Raw genomic sequence first — 14,114 nt, 5'->3', positions numbered from 1 at the left:
TTTCTTCAGTACACTTGATTCATTCAGTAGATTCAGGTCTTCTATTTCTGGAATATTTTCTTGGATTACTTTATTATGATAAAACACATTAACAAAATTTACCATCAAAACCATTAAGTGTTCAGTTCAGTGGCGTTAAGTATGTTCACAGTGTTGTGTTACCATCATGACCATCCATCTACAGAACTCTTCTTGAAAAACTGAAACTTTGCACTCATTAAACAATAACACCCCATCGTCCTCTTCCCTCAGCTCCTGGCAACCAACATTCTACTTTAGGTTTCTATAAATTTGATCACTCTAGATACCCCATGTAAGTTGAATCATACAGTATTTTCTTTTTGTGACCGGCTGATTTCACTTAGCATAATGTCCTCAAGGTTCGTCCGTGTTGTAGCATGTGTCACATTTTTTTTCTTTTCCAGGCTGAATAATATTTCATTTTATGTATATACCACATTTTGTTTGTCCATTCATCCATTTATGGACACTGGGGTTGCTTGGATCAATTGGCTATTGTGAATAATGCTGCTGTGAACATGGGTGTACAAATTTCTGTTCAAGTACCTGCTTTCACTTCTTTTGTGTATATGCCCCAAAGTGGAATTGCAAGATCATATCGTAATTTTATTTTTAATTTCTGAGAAACTGCCATACTGTTTTTATTAGTGGTTACACCTTTTTAGAGTCCCAATGACGGTGCACACGGGTTCCAATTTATCCATATCCTTGCCAACACTACAGTTCTTTTCTTTTTTTTTTTGATAGTAGCCATCCTGAAGGGTGCAAGGTGGTATCTCATGATGGTTTTGATTTGCATTTTCCTAATAATTAGTAATATTAAACATCTTTTCATGTACTTAATAGCTATGTGTATATTTTTTTTTGAGAAATATTTATTCAAGTCATTTGCCCATTTAAAAAATCAGGTTATTTGTTTTAATGTTGAGTTGCAGGAGCTCCATGTATTCTGAATGTTAACCCCTTATCAGATATGGAGATATTTTTTCCCATTCCTTAGGTTGCCTTTTCAATCTGTGGATTGTGTCTTTTGATGCACAGTTTTAAATTTTGATGTAGTCCAACTTATTTTTTCTCTTGTTGCCTGTGCTTTTGGTGTAAGAAATCATTGCCAAATCCGATGACATGAAGATTTTGCCCTGTTTTTCTTCTAGAAATTTTATAGTTTTAGTTCTTACATTTACCTCTTTGATCCATTTTTGAGTTGATTTTGTATGTGATGTTAGTGTCTGACTTCATTCGTTTGCATGTGGATATCCAGTTTTCCCAGCACCATTTACTGAAAAGACGAATCTTTCTCCATTGAATGGTCTTGGCACCCTTGTCAAAAATTATTTGAACATACATGTGAGGGTTTATTTCTGGGCTATCTGTTCTGTTCCATTGGTCTATATGTCTGTTTTTTTGTTTGTTTTAATATTTATTTATTTATTTATTTTTGGCTATTTTGGGTGTTCGTTTCTGTGCGCGGGCTTTCTCCAGTTGTGGCGAGCGGGGGCCACTCTTCATCGCGGTGCACGGGCCTCTCACTGTCGCGGCCTCTCCTGTTGTGGAGCACAAGCTCCAGACGCGCAGTCTCAGTAGTTGTGGCTCACGGGCCCAGTTGCTCTGTGGCATGTGGGATCTTCCCAGACTAGGGGTCGAACCTGTGTCCCCTGCATTGGCAGGCAGATTCTCAACCACTGCGCCACCAGGGAAGCCCCTATATGTCTGTTTTTATGCCAGCACCACACTGTTGTGATCACTGTAGCTTTGTAGTAAGTTTTGAAATCAGAAAGTGTGAGATCTCCAAGTTCTTATTTTTCAAGGTTGTTTTGGCTACTCAGGGGCCCTTGAGATTCCAAATGAATTTTTCTTTATCTGTAAAAAAAAAAAAAAAAAAATCCCATTGGGATTTTAGTAGGGATTGCATCGACTCTGTAGATCACTTTGGGTATTATGGACCTCCTACCAGTATTAGTCTTCCAATCCACAAACACGTATATCTTTCTATTTGTGTCTTCTTTAATTTCCTTCAGCAATGTTTTGTAATTTTCAGTGTATACCTCCTTGGTTAGATTTATTCATAATTTATTCTTTTGATGCTGTTGTAAATGAGATTTTTAAAAAATTTTGCTTTTGGGTTGTTCATTGTTAGTGTATAAAAATGCAAGTTATTTTTGTGCATTGATTTTTGTATCCTGCAATTTTGCTGAATTTGCTAATTAGTTTTAACACTGTGTGTGACCTTTAGGTTTTTCTACATATGGGGTCATGTCATCTGTGAACAGAGATAATTTTACTTCTTCCTTTCTGATGTGGATGCCTTTTTAATTTGTTTTTCTAACCTAATTGCTCTGGCTAGAACTTGCAGTACTATGTTGAATAGAAGTGAAAGCAGGCATGCTTGCCATGTTCCTGATCTTAGAGGAAAAGCTTTCAGTCTTTCACCCTTGAGTATTATGTTTGTTGTGGGTTTTTCACATATTGCTTTTATGTGGAGGTAGTTTCCTTCTATTCCTAGTTTATTGAGTGTTTTTATGATGAATGGGTGTTGAAATTTGTCAGATGCTTTTTCTGCGTCAGTTTAGATGATAATGGTTTTTTTCTTTCTGTTAATGTGGTATATTACATTGATTTGGGGAGGGTGTATATTAAACCGTCCTTATAAATCCCACTTGGTCATGGTGTAAAACTGTTGAATGTGCTGTTGAATTTGGTCCATTAGTATTTTAAGGGTTTTGCATCAATATTCATTAGGGATATTGTTCTGTAGTTTTGTTCCAGTGTTTTTTTTGCGGGGGCGGGGGGGGGGTCTGGTTTTGGTTTCAGGGTAATGCTGGCCTCTAAAATGAGTTTGGAAGTGTTCACTCCTCTTCGGTCTTTTTGGGAAGAGCTTGAAATGGATTGGCATTAATTTTTTAAATGTTTGGTCGAATTCACCAGTGAAGCCATCTGGAGATGGCTTTTCCTTTGGTGGGAGATTTTTGATGATTGATTACTTATTCAATCTCATTACTTGTTATTGGTCTGTTCAGATTTTCTTCATGATTCAGTCTTGGTAGGTTATATGTTTCCAGAAATGTATCCATTCTTCTAGGTTATCCAATTTGTTGGTGTACAATTATTCATAGCATTCACTTGTAATCACTTTCATTTCTATGACATTAGTTGTATTGCTCTCATTTCTGATTTTTATTTTAATCTTTTTTTTATCTAGTCAAGGACTTGTCAATTTTATTCCTTCAAAAAACAACTACAGGGCTTCCCTGGTGGCACAGTGGTTGAGAGTCTGTCTGCCGATGCAGGGGACACGGGTTCGTGCCCCGGTCCGGGAAGATCCCATGTGCTGCGGAGCGGCTGGGCCCGTGAGCCACGGCCGCTGAGTCTGCGCCGTCTGGAGCCTGTGCTCTGCAACGGGAGAGGCCACAACAGGGAGAGGCCCGCGTACCGCAAAAGAAACAAACAAACAGCTACAGTTAACCCTTGAACAACATGAGTTTGAACTGTGTGGGTCCACTTATCTGCGGATTTTTTCCAGTAAATATACAGTTGGCCCTCCATATTCATGGGTTTTGCATCATGCTGTACTACATCATTTTGTATAAGGTACTTGAGCTTCCTCGAATTTTGACATCTGTGTGGGTTCCTGGAATCAATCCCCTGTGGATACTGAGGGATGACTGTATTACTTTTGTTGACCTTTTCAGTTAAAAAAAAAATTCTCTATTTTGTTTATCTCTGTCTGCTTTCTTATATCCTTTCATCATCTAAGTCTGGGTTTAGTTCTTTTTCTAGTTTCTTGAGGTATAAAGTTAGATTGTTGATTTAAGGTTTTAAAATATTTACAGCTATAAACATTCACAGCTATAAAACTTCCTTTAGCACTGTTTTCACTGCATCCCATAATTTTTGGTGTTACGTTTTTCATTTTCATTTGTCTCAAGGTATTTTCTAATTTCCCTTGCAACTTCTTTGACCCATTGGTTGTTTAAGAGTGTGTTGATTGATTTCCACAGATTTATGGATCTTCCAATTTTCCTTCTGCTATTGATTTTTTAATAGAAGGGAATTTATTATTATTTTTAAGTTTATGACTTTTTGAATTTTTTATAAAATGTTTAAAGGTTATACTCCATTTAGAGTTATTACAAAATATTGGCTATATTCCCTGTTTGTACTACACATCCTTCTAGCCTATCTTACACCCAGTAGTTTATTTTTTTGTGGTACGCGGGCCTCTCACTGTTGTGGCCTCTCCCGTTGCGGAGCACAGGCTCCGGACGCGCAGGCCCAGCGGCCATGGCTCACGGGCCTAGCCGCTCTGCGGCATGTGGGATCCTCCCGGACCGGGGCACGAACCCGTGTCCCCTGCATCGGCAGGAGGACTCTCAACCACTGCACCACCAGGGAAGCCCCACCCAGTAGTTTAAAAAAATTTTTTTTATCGGGGTATAATTGATAAACAATGTTGTGTTAGTTTCAGGTGTACAGTAAAGTGAATCTGTTATGCAAATATCCACTTATTTATTTATTTATTTATTTATTTTTTGCGGTACGCGGGCCTGTCACTGCCGTGGTCTCTCCGGTCGCGGAGCACAGGCTCCAGACGCGCAGGCTCAGCAGCCATGGCCCACGAGCCCAGCCGCTCCGCGGCACGCAGGATCCTCCCGGACCGGGGCACGAACCCAAGCCCCCTGCATCGGCAGGCGGACTCCCAACCACTGCGCCACCAGGGAAGCCCCTATTTATTTTTTTTTACCTTTCTTTTTAAAATTAATTTATTTATTTTTGGCTGTGTTGGGTCTTTGCTTCTGTGCGAGGGCTTTCTACAGTTGTGGCGAGTGGGGGCCACTCTTCATCGCGGTGCACAGGCCTCTCACTGTCACGGCCTCTCCCGTTGTGGAGCACAGGCTCCAGATGCGCAGGCTCAGTAGTTGTGGCTCACGGGCTTAGTTGCTCCGCGGCATGTGGGATCTTCCCAGACCAGGGCTGGAACCCGTGTCCCCTGCATTGGCAGGCAGATTCTTCACCACTGCGCCGCCAGGTAAGCCCTATTTTTTTTACTTTTTTAAATATCGTTATTGAAGTATAATTGCTTTACAGTGTTGTGTTTCTGCTGTACAACAGAGTGTATCAGCTATATTTATATATATATCTCCATATCCCCTCCCTCTTGAGCCTCCCTCCCACCCTCCCTATCCTACCCTCTAGGTCATCACAAAACATCAAGCTGATGTCCCTGTGCTATGCAGCAGTTTCCCATTAGCCATCCATTTTACATTTGGTAGTGTATATATCTCAGTGCTACTCTCTCACTTCGTCCCAGCTTCCCCTTCCCCCTCTGTGTCCTCAAGTCCTTTCTCTACGTCTGCGTCTTTATTCCTGCCCTGCCACTAGGTTCATCAGTACCATTTTTTTAGATTCCACATATGTGCATTAGCGTATGATATTTGTTTTTCTCTTTCTGACTTACTTCACTCTGTATGACAGACTCTAGGTCTATCCACCTCATTACAAATAACTCAATTTCATTCCTTTTTATGGCTGAGTAATATTCCATTGCATGTATGTGCCACATCTTCTTTATCCATTCGTCTTTTTATATTCTCTGATTTCTTGTTTCATTCCATTGTGATTGGAAAATATACTTTGTATAATTTCAGGGTTCTTGAATTTGTTAAACCTTGTTTTGTGGCCTAACATGTGATGTGTTCGTGTGTAGCTGAGAAGAATGTGTACTCTATTAGGTGGCATGTTTTATATATGACTGTTATGTTCAATTAGTCTGTAGTGTTGTTCAAGTCCAGTATTTCCTTATTGATCTTCTGGTTTTTTTTAATCCATTATTGAAAGTGGGGCATTGAAGTCTTCTACTATTATGTTGTTGCCTATTTCTCCCTTCAAGTCTGTCAATATTTGCTTCATATATTTGGGAACTCTGAAGTTTGGTGCATAAATATTTTAAATTATTATATCTCCTTGGTGAATTGACCCTTTTATCATTATATAATGTCCTTCTTTGTCTCTAACAACAGGTTTTGACTTAAAGTATATTTTATTTGATTAGTATAGCTACCCTTGTTCTCTTTTGGTTACCATTTACATGGAATATCTTTTTCCATCTTTTCACTTTGAGCCAATGTGTGTCCTTAGATCTAAAATATGTCTCTTGTAGACAGCATATAGTTGAATCCTGTTTTTTGTTATTGTTTTTATCATTCATATATAAACTCACTACAGAACTTTCCTACGGTTTTCAAATGCCCTCTATTTGATTGCTGTGAAGGGTATGCTACATTTTGAATTTGATTGTGTATAATAAAAGTACTTCCAAAATGGTTCTAACAGTTGATACTAACCCTGACGCTAGTGTCCTGTTTCCTTTCATCTTTGTCATTCTTCCCCCATATCACCCACACACATTTAAATTGTTAATTATCAGATGCATGTGAGCTGGTTTACTTCAATTACAATTGAGGCTGAGCATCTTTTCATCAGTCTTTTCCCTTTATAATGTGTGACTTTTTGTTAGACTAAAGAAATCTTTTCCTACCTTGAAGATCATAAATCTCATTTTATTTATTTATTTTTTTGCATTACGTGGGCCTCTCACTGTTGTGGCCTCTCCCACTGCGGAGCACAGGCTCTGGACACACAGGCTCAGTGGCCATGGCTCACAGGCCTAGCCGCTCTGCAGCATGTGGGATCGTCCCAGACCGGGGCATGAACCCATGTCTCCTGCATCGGCAGGCGGACTCTCAACCACTGCGCCACCAGGGAAGCCCATAAATCTCATTTTTTTCATCATAATTTTAAAGATAGGCCTTTAACCCGTTGTTAGTTTTATTATGAATAGGTATGAGGTAGGGCTGTACTTTAAAAATATCTTTTACAAACGGTTAACCATCTTTTTCTAGATATTACCGGTATTCCCCAATGCTTTTCTCTTTCCACTTATACATTTTTCATGATCTCCAATTAAAGTGGTCATTGTGAAATAAAAGGAACAAAATGAAGAGAAGAAGAATAAGAACATACATTTACTAATGATGAATTGTGCATCCCAATCAGACATTTGAAGACAATCCTTACCCTAGTTTTACCATTTGAAAATAACTGGCAGAACTACAGTGCAAAGTGTATGAAATTGATATAAGTGAAATAGTGAAAGCTATGCATTCATATGTGCTTTTGTTGATATGCAGCTATTTTTAAAATTTTTTATACAATTTAAAAGTTACTTTCCACTTACAGTTATTGCAAAATATTGGCTATCTTCCCTGTGTTGTACAGTACATCCTTGAGCCTATTTTACGCTGAATAGCTTGCACCTCCCACTCCTCTACTCCTGTATTGCTCCTCCTCCCCACACTGATAACCACAAGTTCTCTATATCTACGAGTCTGATTCTTTTTTATATACATTAGTTTGCTGTATTTTTTAGATTCCACATATAATTAATATCATAGAGTATTTGTCTTTCTCTGACTTCTTTCACTTAGGATAATGCCCTCCAAGTCCATCTATGTTGCTGCAAGTGGCAAAATTTTATTCTTAGCTGAGTAGTATTCCATTGTGTGTGTGTGTGTGTGTGTGTGTGTATACACACACCACATTTTTATCCATCCATCTGTTGATGGACACTTAGGTTGCTTCCATATCTTGGCAGTCGTACATAATGCTCCTAGGAACATCGGGAGGCATGTATCTTTTCGAATTAATGTTTTTGGGTTTTTAGATATATACCCAGGAGTGGAATTGCTAGATCATATGGTAGATCTAGTTTTAGTTTTTTGAGAAACCCCCATGTTGTTTTCCACACTGACTGCACCAATTTACATTCCTACCAGCAGTGTACAAGTGTTCCCTTTTCTCCACATCCTCACCAACATTTGTTATTTGTGTTCTTTTTGATGATAGCCATTCTGACAGGTGTGAGGTGATATCTCATTGTGTCTTTGATTAGCATTTCCCTGATGATTAGTGATGTTGAGCATCTTTTCATATGTCTTTTGACCATCTGCATTTCTTTGGAAAAATGTCTTCTGTTCTGCCCATTTTTTAATTGAGTTGTTTGCTTTTTTTTTTTTGATGTTGAGTTGTATGAGCTGTTTGTAAAGGTGGTATATTAATCCCTTATCAGTCATATCATTTGCAGATATATTCTCCCATTCAGTAAGTTATCTTTTCAATCTGTTTTGTTGATGGTTTCCTTTGTTGTGCAAAAGCTTTTAAGTTTAATTAGGTCTTATTTGTTTCTTTTTGCTTTTATTTCCTTTACTTTAGGAGACAGATCCAAAAAAATATTGCTGCAATTTATGTCAAAGAGTGTTCTGTCTATGTTTTCCTCTGGGAGTATCTGGTCCTACATTTAGGCTTTAATCCATTTTGAGTTTATTTTTGTATGTGGTGTTAGAGAATGTTCTAATTTCATTCTTTTACATGTAGCTGTTTAGTTTTCCCAGCACTGCTTATTGAAGAGGCTGATTTTTCTCCATTGTATGTTTTTGCCTCCTCTGTTATAGATTAATTGACCATAAGTGCATGAGTTTATTTCTGGACTCTCTGTCCCGTACCATTGATCTATGTATCTGTTTTGGTACCAATGCCACACTGTTCAGATTACTTGTAGTATAGTCTGAAGTCAGGGAGCCTGATTCCTCTAGCTGTTTTTCTTTCTCAAGATCATTGTGACTATATGGTGTCTTTTGTGTTCCCATACATATTTAAAAATTATTCTAGGGACGTCCCCAGTGGTCCAGTGGTTAAGACTCCACGCTTCCAGTGCAGGGGGTTGCAGGTTCAATCCCTGGTTGGGGAACTAAGATCCCATGTGCTGCACAACATGGCCAAAAAATAAAAATAAATAAAATAAGAATAATAAAATAATTTAGAAGAAAGAAATAGTTTTAAAAAATTATTCTGGTTTTGTGAAAAAAGCCATTGGTATTTTGATAGGAATTGTATTGAATCTGTAGATTGCCATGGGTAGTATGGTCATTTCAACAAAATTGATTCTTTCTATTGTAGAATACAGTATATCTTTCCATGTGTTTGTGTGGTCTTCAATATCTTTCATCAGCATCTTAATAGTTTTAGGAGTACAAGTTTTTGCCTCCTTAGGTAGTTTTATTCCTAGGTATTATTTTTTGATATGGTGGTAAATGGGATTGTTTCCTTAATTTCTCTTTCTGATATTTCATTGTCAGTGTATAGATATGCAGCAGATTTCTGTATACTAATTTTGGATCCTGCAACTTTACGGAATTCATTGATGAGCTCTAGTAGTTTGCTGGTAGCATCTTTAGGATTTTCTATGTGTAGTATTATGTCATCTGCAAACTTCTTCCTTTCCCATTTGGATTCCTTTTATTTCCTTTACTTCTCTGATAACTGTGGCTAGGACTTCCAAAACTGTATTGAGTAAAAGTGATGAGAGTGGGTTCCTTGTCTTGTTCCTGATCTTAGAGGAAATGCTTTCAGCTTTTCACCGTTGAGTATGATGTTAGCCGTGTGTTTGTCACATATGATCTTTATTATGTTGAGGTATGTTCCCTCTATTCCTGCTTTCTGGAGAGTTTTTATCATAAATTGATGTTCAATTTTATCAAAAGCTTTTTCTGCATCTATTGAGATGATCATATGGTTTTTATTCTTCAATATGATATACCATATTAACAAATTGATTGATTTGTGGATATTGAACAATCCTTGCATCCCTGGGATAAATCCCACTTGATCATGGTGTATGATCCTTTTAAAGTATTGTTGGATTTGGTTTGCTAGTATTTTGTTGAGGCTTTTTGCATCTATGTTCATCAATGATATTGGCCTGTAATTTTCTATTTTTGTGACACCTTTGTCTGGTTTTGGTATCAGGGCGGGTGAAGGTGGCCTCATAGAATAAGTTCAGAAGTGTTCCTTCCTCTGTAACCTTTTGGAATAGTTTCAGAGGATAGATGTTAACTCTTCTCTAGATGTTTGGTAGAATTCACCTGTGAAGTCATCTGGTCCTGGACTTTTGTTTGTTAGGAGTTTTAAAACTACTTATTCAATTTCATTACTAGTAATTGGTCTGTTCATATTTTCTATTCCTGGTTCAGTCTTGAGAGATTGTACCTTTCTAAGAATTTGTCTTGTGAATTTGTACCTTTCTAAGAATTTGTCTATTCTAGGTTGTCCGTTTTATTGTATAGTTATTTGTAGTAGTCTCTTACAATCCTTTGTATTTCTCTGGTGTCAGTCATAACTTCTTTTTCATTTCTAATTTTATTGATTTGGGTTCTCTCCCTTTTTTTCTTTTTCTTTTTAATTTATTTATTTATTATTTATTTTTGGTTGCATTGGGTCTTTGTCACTGTGCATGGGCCTTCTCCAGTGGCGGCGAGTGGGGATCCTCCCCATTGCGGTGCACAAGCCTCTCACTGCGATGGCCTTTCTTGTTGCGGAGCACAGGCTCTAGGTGCGTGGACTTCAGTAGTTGTGGCACATGGCCTCAGTAGTTGGGGCTTGTGGGCTCTAGAGCGCAGGCTCAGTAGTTGTGGTGCACGGGCCTAGCTGCTCTGCACCATGTGGGATCCTCCCGGACCAGGGCTCGAACCTGTGTCCCCTGCACTGGCAGGCAGATTCCCAGCCACTGCACCACCAGGGAAGCCGCCTCCCATTTTTTCTTGATGCATCTGGATATGTCTTTTTTATAGACAGTATGGAAAATGTAAAGAATTATAGAAGTTTAATAACATTTTATCATGTAGAACAAAGTGTTGATATCTGGTCACTTTCCTTGTTCATCTCAATGTGGGTAGAATATGTTATGAGTTTTATGGGAGAATAGACTGTTATGAGGCAAGTCTGGAAGCAGAAATCAGTTAAGAATCTATTGTAACTATCTGGGATAGGGACAGTCATGGTTTGGACTAGGGTGCTGGCTGTAGAAGTATAGAGAACTGGGAAGATTTTCATTATTTTGAAGGTGGAGATGATAGTTTGCTGGGAGATCTCTGCATTCTCTCACTGCATATCCAACAAAGAGGGCTCCAAAATTTTGGCTTAAGCAAACCAAAGATTGGAGTCGCTTTTAGGATAGGGTAGCCTGGGAATGGAGTCATTTTTTACCAGAGGCATTAGGAGTTTCACTTTGAACATACTAAGCTTAGTATGCCAATTAGACCTCCCAGAGGAGATAGAAAGTGAACAGTTGGATACACAAGTCGGAAGTGCTAGAGAAGGGACTAGGTTTGATAGTGTCCCAGCATTTGGCACAATACCTCACAGCTTTAGTATGTATGTGCTTCATGACTCTTTGTTTGGAGAACTCTGATACAATTGTTTTTGGAAATGATTGGCAATAGCTGCATGAAATTTCATTAGAGTTGTACTTTTTTATTATATACATAATTAAGAATTTCCATATTTCTTCTATAACGGTTATGTAGATCATTGAATTGGTTGCTTGACAATAGGAATAAATTATCTTAGTGGAAATAAGAAAGGGCATGAAAGAGGCGCTTTGGAGGATAAAAGTATAGGCAAATACTATGTATATAATGATGTAATCATATTATAAAAGTTTCATGAACTGGAAACATTTCAAGGAAAATAAGCTTTGGTATTATGTTTTTCATTTTCGTTTGTCTCAAGGTATTTTCTACAATTTATACAAAAATAGAAAATCTGAATAAGGTAATGTACTTAAACACTGTTAATACTATACATTTTCATATTTATGATCATTTGGGTTTTGCAAGGTCAAACTGCTTTTTTAATCATTTCTTAATCCTCCATACTTATTAGAGAGAGAGACTTAGGAAGTTCACAGATACAGCTGTCCAAATACGTTCAATTGAATTGAGTTCCATGTGTTTAGAGAAAGTGCCCACGATGTGTTCAGGCAGCAAGCACAACTGCGGGGAGGATCATGGGAGTCTGTTAGATCAGAGAAAGTGAGCACGTGTTTTTCAGTTGGGTCCTCATGAGATCAACCTTCTAATTGGCTCTGTAACACTTGATAAATTGACTCTTGCAACTCAACTTTTTGTAAAATTATCTATGTTGTGGAGTTGTGAAGAGAAAATGAGAGCATGTTTGGAGGTGTCTAGTTGACTGTTCCCAGAGTTTTGCCTTAAACAGTCATCATGAGTGTATCAGACATCTTTCTAGCTTCAGTGCTACTCATGGCCTAAAGCAGTTCTGAACTTGGAGATGGTGGGAGGGGGTGCAGTTCCAGGAGTGAGCAAGTTACAGAAGGCCCCCTGACACTATGGCCTGTGCTGCATGACTCTTAACCGCCTTATAGCAACCATGGCTTATTGGGATGGTTTGTTCAAAAGAGAATTTTATCATTTCCACCTCCTACAAAGTCCTAGTGATTATGGTTGGCCTGTATAATCATCCTCATTTTAGGGAGGATTAAAAAAGACTAGAGATGTTAAATGAAATACTTAGGGTCACATATAAAACAAACAGTCAAATTATGACTCAGGCTCTTGCGTGTTTATATGTAGCCTTTGAAAACAATGGATTTAAGAAAATAATTTAGAATATATTCAGTCATGACTTCATTCTGGTGAAGCAGCCCGAGTAAAATTAAAAAATTGTGGGGAAATTTTGCTGAGTTTAGAGAACAGCTGGGAGTCAGTTTTGTCTAAATGCAGAGGGTTGCAAACAGATTGAAGGGAGATTTTGAAAGGCCTAGGTTTGCAAGTACAGAAGGACCACTACATATGGTGGAGGGGTTGGGATTTTGGAACTGTGTACAGCGTGACTTCCATAATCACATGTGCAGCCGCAGGCAAGATGGCCGTTATTTTTTGTCTTACTCAAGGTCAGGAGGATAGTCAGTGATAGTGCTGAGCCTAGGCTTAACTACAGAATCCTCTCCTACATTATGGAAATACATTGTGGAATATAACCAGATAAGTAACTTTGATAAAACACTATCCTCTTCAGAACTGGTTCCAGAACAAAAATGCCCAACTACCACCTAGAGAGAGACACAGAACGTCTGCTGCTAGGAAAGCATGTGAGTTCCTTGTCCAAGGTCATTCACTTCTAAGCCTCCAGGTAGAACCTCCCAACTACATCACTGAACAGACCTTCTCCTCCACCCAGGAGGCTCTGCTGGGTAGAGCTGACTATCCTTCTCTGGAGACACAGGGAGTTCCCAGTCAACAGGATGGCTCATGTGACACTCTGGTCCCAGGTATTAAAAAGGAACCAAGCTATGCTTTGGAGTACCAAGGTGACGTGGGAAGTAAACTTGGTCCTGCCTATCCATTTGCCAGCTACAAATCGGCACTCCTTCTTCATCCTCCTACATCTTCTGTGCAGTGTTTTGAGAGGGACAGCCCTGAGAGAGGGGAAAGCCAGCATATAAGGCCCTTCATTCTGCACCATGTTTGTACTGTGCAGGGAGAGGCAGCAGCAACAGAAGCAGAAGGTCCATTGTCATTACTCACTATTTCAAGGACAGCAGCAAAATGATTTGCTTATATTCTCTTCAGCTGCCTCAACAGCCTCAGAATCACCAAGGGAAACAGTAGTCCCAGGACAGCGTCTAATGCACCTGAATCATGGGGGTTTAGGGCAGCAGGTGCCCGCGCTTCAGTCATAACAGCTTGGGGGGCGGGTGTTCCCAAACTAATAGAGAGCCTCTCTGTTCTCAGCTTCAGCATGTACCTCGGCAAATAATGGTCAGGTCTCTGCCAGTGCCTCTTGGGCAAGTTATACAGCAAGGAGCTGCAGAGCAACCCAGTTCCCAAATGCAGCAGCTTTGGAATGAAGGGTCTACAAAGGTCAACTGCTGGGACCAAGAATGTGGCTCTAGGAAATGATTCTAAGCTTCTGAAATAATAGCCATAGGTCATCCCATAGTTATCCACACAGCAGCTGAAGGCAAAGCCCTCTCCAGGGCCCGTCAATACTGCCTTTGGGAAAACTCCAAGAGCTGCTGATCCTTTCTGGTAGGGTAGCCATGCCCAGCAGTGTTACAGTCCCTAACCAACAGCTTATAGCGATGTGTAGAAAGCTGGGCTGGAGTATGGAACACAAAACCAACAAACACAATAGCAGCAAGACAACCATCCAACAGAAGTTGCTGAATCCAAAGCAAT

At 39.1% G+C, this 14,114-nt stretch overlaps 1 long non-coding RNA gene across 1 annotated transcript in view; it reads left to right on the top strand.

The window, feature by feature from the left end:
- The window catches only part of LOC132439896 (uncharacterized), a 98,040-nt gene that overhangs the window by 32,058 nt on the left and 51,868 nt on the right, over nucleotides 1-14,114 (top strand). The gene's annotated exons all lie outside the window — the stretch shown is intronic.

Source organism: Delphinus delphis, chromosome 16 (genome assembly GCF_949987515.2).
Source record: "Delphinus delphis chromosome 16, mDelDel1.2, whole genome shotgun sequence".
Classification (NCBI taxonomy): domain Eukaryota; kingdom Metazoa; phylum Chordata; class Mammalia; order Artiodactyla; family Delphinidae; genus Delphinus; species Delphinus delphis.
The sequence above is the reverse complement of the archived record's forward strand: the minus strand, read 5'-3'. Positions and strand labels throughout refer to the sequence as shown.